Below are 8,098 nucleotides of genomic sequence, written 5' to 3' on the forward strand. Positions count from 1 at the left end.
ACGCCGTTGGGCTCCGAATGAATAGTTGATACCGTTGAAGAATATCTCACAGATTTGAACGTTGCCTTGAAAAGAGAAACGCAGCCAAACGGCGTGCAGTGAAGTCATTTTTTTTTTTTTCCGTCTCTTTGCATCTTTGCCTGGATGTGTGCGCACATGGTTCCCTCATCTGAGGGTTTTTTCACCACAACATTTGAGAGTCACAAACGGTCACTTGTGAAATAAACCGGTGTGATATTTAAATTGGGCTTTTAGGCTGATCTGAGGTCGGCACTGCTGCATTTAAAGTGACGCAGGGGCCTGAATCACAGCTGGACTTGTTAATCTGGCGGAGACATTGATCTGACTGAGAATTCAATGTGATCAGCGAAGCAGGAACATGCTAGAAAATCCTTTTTTTCCCTGTACCTAATGTACTGTAAGCATGAAAACGGCTCTCTTGTGTGATCACTGGTCCCTTCGGAGCTTCCTGGTCACTGCGCTGCTGCTTCAGATATTGATGAAGCGGAAGAGCCCAGCTCATAAAAGCTGTCAGCAGTTAAAAAGAAAAAGGAGATCCTTTGAGTCTTGTCATCACTAACCATTACCGTCTTTAGAGATGAACCGCTCGACGCTTTCATCAACATGTTTTCCATTTGCCGTTCTGGCACACGTGGGACTTTTCCTCAGGAGACCAGGAATAACATCCCGGCCCTCAAACGATCTTTAAAAGCTAATGGTGCAATGCAGAACGCGGCCTTTTAAACCTCAGCTCAGCTGCGCCGCCGTTTTTATTCTGCAGCACATTCATCCCGAGCGTGACGTGACTGACCACGACCCTCTTGACGTCCAGCGCCTCGCGCACAAGCTGGCCGACGCCGCGGGACGATTCCTCCCGCTGCCCGCGCTTTTCCCGATCCCGTAGCTCGACCTGTTTTTGATGCCGGCGTCGGGAGTCGGCCTCGCAGGAACGCCACCCCGCCCCCGGCTGTACTCCGGGCCTCGAGCCGATATCGGTAACTTTAAACCTTAATGAATCTGAGCGGCGGGATGCCGGATTACGTTTATCTTCACTGGGATGAAATGGAGAAGGGAGCGAGGGCGCGGAGAGTTTAGGGAGCAGCAGGAATAACGTGGGTGGACTAAAAAAAACAAAATGATGTGCAGGTGCTTTAGGAGCTTTAATGGGCCTTATCAGACATCCAACGCCTGCACACATCCATCCTTATTTTAGAGTGTTGTGTAAACGATCATTGTTCAATTTACATTGAGACATTTACAGCAAAATGTATCAGCAGCCAACGGAGACAATACAAAACAATACCCTCACCCTGAGTCGATCGTGTGACCGAGGTTGGTAACTACCAACTGGGAAAAGGAGGCGACTGACTGCCCCCCCCCCCCCTCTCTTTCTGCGCCGCTAATGAAGGAATGAAGAGCAAGATCACGTTAATGTTACGCTAATGTTATGCTAATTTTAACCTCATTTGCCTTGAGGCCACTTGGGAGTCCTTCAGTGACCCTCAGCAACCCACAGAGCCCAGTTTGGGCACCAAACCGTCTCATGGTGTGAGCTCATCTGCAGCTGTTTCCACACATGTCTTTCATATTGTTTAATTGAGTCACTCACTCAGTGAGCCTTATTGGCTCACAAACTGGCCTTTTTCCAAAAAAAACGTTTTAATACAATAAATAAAAGTCTGATTGAAAAAAAAACAACAACCTAGTATGATTCATTTGCTGTGTGTGTGTGTGTGTGTGTGTGTGTGTGTGTGTGTGTGTGTGTGTGTGTGTGTGTGTGTGTGTGTGTGTGTGTGTGTGTGTGTGTGTGTGTGTGTGTGTGTTGCTTACAAACAGAAATAAAGCAACAACAAAAAAAAGTCAGTGAAGTAATGAAACCAAATAAGCAGAAATAAATGATTAGTGCAGGATCTAATCGTTCCTCTAACTATTTCTCCTCTTCTCTCTCCTCTCCTCCCTATTCTCTCTCTCCTCTCCTCTCTCTCCTCTCCCCTCTCCTCCCTCTTTCTCTCCTCTCCCCTCTCCTCTCTCTCCCTTTTATCTCTCTCTCCTCTCCTCTCTCCATTTCATCTCTCTCCTCTCTCTCCCTTTCATCTCTCTCCTCTCGCTCCCCCTCTTTCGCTTTCTCATTTCTATTCAGTCTGTGGAAGCAGCAGCAGCAGTCGTGTATGAGGATCCTTGGCGAGAGGACAGCAGCAGCAGCAGCAGCAGCAGCAGCAGTATAGGAGATACAGCCCAGACCCCAAACAGCCTGAGCAACATGGTCGTTTTAAGAATCGTCGCGTGCCTGTGCCTGCTGGCGGGCTTCTCGCTCCAGGTGGACGTGAAAAGTGGGAAAGAGGCAGGAAAAGCCGGGAATTTCATGGAAGATGAGCAATGGCTGTCAACCATCTCCCAGTACGGGCGTAAGATGAAGCACTGGAACCGCTTCAGAGACGTGAGTTGTGTATTTAGTGTAATTACGCAAGCGTTTTGTTTTTGTCGTGTTGTCGTCTCGTGCGGCTCGAGACGCTGCCCGTGGAGGTAACAACGCGCGGGTTGTCCGCTCAGGTGATTTTTTTTTTTTTTTTTTTTTGCGCACAGCTGACTGGCCAGCTCTCCGAAGTGCACACGCGCGCGCGATATTAGCATAGTTTTGTGGTGCAGAAATACTTCAAAAGGTGGAGATGTCGCACAGGATAGCAACGCTCCAATTTTGTGGGAGAGAATTAAGCGCGTGCTCTATGGAATGATTGATAGATTCATCTTTCTCATTTTCTCTCATGATACTTTATCAATTGGCTGCCACGCCAAGCAGGCTATGTTTCATAATGTATTTATTATGGTAGAATTGAGACTTTTATCTATGGACCTTCTTATGTGAGAGTGAATCCAATGCAGCTCAGAGGAGATCTATCATATTGGCCCAAGTGGTATTCAGATCAGTGTCTGTATTCACTGATCGGTACCCATTGATCAGCAGTATTGCACACACAATGTAAGACATCGGGTGTTTAATTCCTTCAGTCACAAATATCAAGAATAAAGGAGCAAACATTGTGTTCTCAAGTGAATATGTTTGTCGTCCAGACTTCATTCTGGGCTGTTAACCCACTGACAGACATTTACCCAAAACACAAACAAAAAAGATGAATCTATTAATCAAGATTATAACCAAATGAAACCGTGTGTGTGTGTGTGTGTGTGTGTGTGTGTGTGTGTGTGTGTGTGTGTGTGTGTGTGTGTGTGTGTGTGTGTCAACATGGCAGAGACCCATGAGGTGGTTTCGAGTACTTTGCCAGGTGTTTACATGTCGATGGAAATATTTTTTTCATGTTCAAGATGCAATCACGAAAACTTGACAGGTGCGTGGTGGAGATCAAAATGGAGGTTCTAAAAGTTTGAAGATGGGTTCAATTCAAGCAAGGACACCATGAAGTAGGGCTCCCCCCCCCTACACACACACACACACACACACACACACACACACACACACACACACTTTACACCCCTGGCTTGGCGTCATGCCTGCTGGGATCCCGTGGCAAGATGGTCTCCAGTTAAGTAATTCAATTGTTTGAGAGAAACAACAAACGATGACATTTTATGAAAGTGTAACCAACCAGTTAAAGCTCATTTTGATCGCAATATTGTGACAGTAAATTATATAAAATAAATGCAATTGAGACGCCATCAGTAGATCAAATAACCAGATGGCAGTGTTTGTTTTTTGGTTAGGGATGAATTTGCACCATGACCCACAATGATCTTTATTAATATACTAAAAAAGCAGGAGGATATGCGTGAGATGGGGGAGACTCAGTGAAGGGGGGGGGGGGTAGTTCGTGAGGTTATTTCGGGTGTGTGCGACGCCTCCCTGGTACCAAAAGAACAGAACACTTGACGGGAGTGAGGATGTGAAGGATGTCGAGAGGGGAGGAGTTGGTTTCGCAAACCCCCGTCCTCAGATCCAAAGGCTCCACCGTGACAAACCAGACGGACCGTTTGATCTCGCTGCTGAGGAGAAACATCACCTCGGACAGAGAGTCTTATCAAAGTCGGCCAGGCGGCAGCTGCATTACCTTTTGACCGAGCTCTGCAGCGTGCAGGGATCTGCCCCCCCCCCCCCCCCCCCCCCTCCCGAGAGCACAGAGAGCTTGTGGGTGAATTTCTTATTGAATTGCATATTCTTTTGTTGTTGTTGTGATGAACGTACTATCTTGGCCATAGGGTTCGGAGTCTTAACTGAATTGGTGCGTCAGGGTGAAGAACTGGGGGGGGGGGGGGCATTACATTTGGGGCATTACACCAAACACTGTCCTGAGAGGACTTGATTGAAATGTCTAGAGGTTGGATTGCCTTGAATTTAGTTGCAGGTGGATTCTGAAATATCTTCATATTATTCACAATCCCCTCAAAAAGGTATTGAATGGTGCCGCTTGGTGACACAAGTGCTGCTAATGATGGGGGGGGGGGGTAAACTTGGCTCACAAAATACATGGCAGGATTATAATTGCTACTCTGCAAGGATACCGTTCTGTCAGGACTTTAACGAATTGATTATTATGTTTATGAAATGTCAGATAATAGTTGGAAGGCTGATTGATTTTTTTTTTTTTTCCAGGAGTCCAAAATCAAAAGATATCACATTTACGAGGATAAAGAGAAAACGCATCCTCTCATTTTAGAAGCAAGAACCAGCAAACGTTTGATTTGTTGCTTGATCATTGACAATGAATCCATTTTCAATGGCGTCTCCTTCATCTGCAGATTGGATCAAACCTTATTTGTACGTTGCTTTGGACAAAAGAAGTTTCTTGAATGCTTGACCATCAAACTGAATAACGAATTGACTAATCAAAGAACCAACGTGTAATTTCACCACTGGTGTCTATAGAAAGGTATTCAGCCCTCTGACTCTGAATCCCAGAGGGTTAATTAGTCATTTTTGCTCGTGATCATTAGAGGAAAGTCTCTTAAATGTCAAAGTAGAAAAAAAACAAATCTGTTCATCAGTTTAATTTAAGTTTAATTAATGTGCAGCGATGTAAACTTGTGATACAATTAAAGAGGAAAAAGTCACAGTGGGGGTGGGGGGGGTACTTTCTTTAATCTAGTGTGTGTGTGTGTGTGTGTGTGTGTGTGTGTGCTCTCAGTTCTCAACCAGTGGGCGTCAGAGCGCCATCTAGTGGGCTACGGAGGTGCTGGTTGGATTAAATAAATACATTTTTATTTACTTTTTCGTAATTTACGAATGCCTTTGATGCAGTGTAACAAAAATAGATCGTCTTTTTACATGAAAAAAGCGTATGTTTGAGACGAACCCCCACACAATTAAAAGCTCTAAAGTGTGTGTTGAGGAAATATGCCTACCCTGAATAAATACAATTTGGATTTGGATTAATTCATACGTTTCCTGTTTATTTCTACGTTAAAGAATTAGTTCAGCATTTTGGAAAAATTTGCTTTCTTGCTGTAGTGCTAACGTTAGCTACATAACGGTTATTTTGCACGAGGGTGGCGTCGGTTTTGTCATCCAACTCTGGATATGAGAGCGAGAAATCAAGTTATTTTCAAACTGTTGAGCTGAAGTGTGATGTTACGTGTGCTCGTCTCGTTTTTTTTTGAGCCATTCCTGCTTTGGTTCGCTCACCGTTAGCGGTTAGCGGTTGGTGTAAAACATTGGGAAACACGTGTGGCCCCGTGCTCATTCCCGCCTCTCCGGGTGAATCTCACCCGCAAAAACGTTGAACCTGAGATGAGATGCTTTTGTGTTTCACGCTCAGGTGTGCATATATTCTGTGCTGCGCCAGATCCACCATCTGAAATGCAAAAGGGCTTTTATTTGTTTACTCGCCGTCTTGGCAAACAGGTGGTGTGAAAACAAAAAGCATATTGAAAGGGCATCTAAAAAAAAATTTAAAAAAAGAAGAAATCACCATGTGGGCATTATATAAGCAGTGGTGGCAGTTGGATTGAGCTGACTGGTGTTTTAATTGGACCGGTGTACATGTGTGATTATCTAGGGGAGGCATAATGAGGAAGGAAAATAAAACAAACAGCTGCAGAGGCAGGAGGTGTCGGCGTGATCCGCAGCAGGTTACAGGCTGTTATACACGCTCCATTATGACAGGCGTCAATGTTGAAGCTGTAATCATGGCTCACTGCAAATGTCAACGCATCAGATTTCCCGGTGTAGCCCCCCCCCCCCCCTCCACCTTCTCAAAAGCAGGCCAACAAGTTACAAATGTCCACAAATTAAGCTCGGCTGTAATTAGCTGATTGCGTCGTCTTATCAGTTAAAAAAAAAAAAAACGCTTCTTTGACTGCTTGATGTGTTTTTTTTATTTTATTTTTTTTTGTCTCAACACGAGTTCCACTTTGCATTCCGGTGCGTTCGGGTGCATCTGCACAGCGGGGGGGGGGGGGGGGGGGGGGGACTCGTGTGAACAATACTGTGCTGTTCATTCACGGCCAACTTCACCCATCTCTCTCCGTGCGACGCAAAGAGGAAACTCATTAAGGAGCCGTGCAGACTTTAAAAAAGCCGTCCGCAGAGGACCGGTTAAGGTTTGCACCTGCTCTACTGCCCGCTTCAGTTTTAATGAAGGGGGGGGGGGGGATTTGCTACTTCTTTCTCAGGTATACGGCTCCTTCGGCTCCTCTGGTTGTTAAGATCAGCACGGAGAGCATCGTCATTGGCCTTATTGCTGCTACTCGCCATTTAATTTGAGAAATGCAATTAGATTACAGCGAGTGGTTCCCTTAAATTCTTACCGTAAGCCGCTGCGTGTTCGTACAGTCTGCATCATCAATATGCATGAAGGAACACACGAATAAAGGGAAAGCATTTGATTCACTGTGCATGTGTAATAAGCACGTGGGCTGCAACAGATGACTGTTTTCAACAGCGATAAATCATTTGATTATTATAAAATGTAAAAAAAAAAAAAAAAAAAAAAAAGTCGACAGCCATGCTAGCATGCTAACGTCAGAATGCTCACGAGGACAATGCCGATGTTGAGCAAAATTATGATTTTTAAACCATGTTCTCCATCTTAGTTTAGCGTCTTAGCATGCTAACGTTCACTATAACCGAGTACAGCCGAGGCTGATGGGTATTCAGTTAATTTTTTTTTTTTTCAACTGATGATGGCGCTAGAAGAAGTTATTACAATTCTTGCGGGACACAAAATGTCTTTACCTTTAAGTGTCACGGCAATGCATCGAATAGTTTGGCAAAATATCTGCGAGCGCGTTAGCGTGCTGACGTTAGCATGCTGACGTTAGCAATAATAGTGATCGAAAGTTTCTTAAAAAATGAAGACGATGCCTTAAGGTTGCAAGTTACAAATTTACAGTGATGTAACTATTGGAATTCTTAACTCTATTCTCCGTTTATTGAGTAATCACTTCAGCACACCTGAGTCACGGTGGCCTACAACACGAGCACTTTATCTATACGGCAACACATAAAGGACAGCAAGCAGGTTAAAAAGAGCAAATTGAGCTCTGATATGTAACCCGATGCTTCATCCGAGCTGTGGAGCGGAGTCATTACTTATCCCTGCTGTGGCGGAGATGATGGCGGAGGCCCCGGTCACAGGTCCTACATCGACACAGCTCCTCTGTGAGAGCTCTTAGAAAACGTGAAAGAGCAGGGTTCACTCCGTTGTTCTGTCGTATCCTCGGTGACGCTGAGCTCCTCTCCTCGCGCTCAAAGACGCGCTACCGGCTGTGTGGGTTGGGTTTTGGTTTTTTTTGCGCTCCTGTCATCAACCTCAGCCATTTATTAGCCTCCCACCGGATTTATTGCTTCAGCACGAACAGCCAGCGTAATTAAGCATATTAAAAATGAGGGGAAAAAAAAAATAGAGCAAGAAGACGGTATGTAATTGTAAAAAATATCATAATGAGGCCTCTTTCCAATTAAAATTGAATGGCATTGTGTGGGTTGAAAATGAAGAAACCATCAACAGTTGAAATGAGCTAATAGTGATCTGTATTTCCTCTGAAGATCACCCTATCGAGTCAACTATCTGTGGAGATCTGCTCGTTGCACACTAATGAGATCAAAATGGCAGAAGTGGCGGAGAGAGACGATTTCCTGTCCCCTCGT

This window comes from Cebidichthys violaceus, unplaced genomic scaffold (genome assembly GCF_023349555.1).
Source record: "Cebidichthys violaceus isolate CVI_PGR_0920_01 unplaced genomic scaffold, fCebVio1.0.p SCAF_74, whole genome shotgun sequence".
In the NCBI taxonomy this organism is placed as follows: domain Eukaryota; kingdom Metazoa; phylum Chordata; class Actinopteri; order Perciformes; family Stichaeidae; genus Cebidichthys; species Cebidichthys violaceus.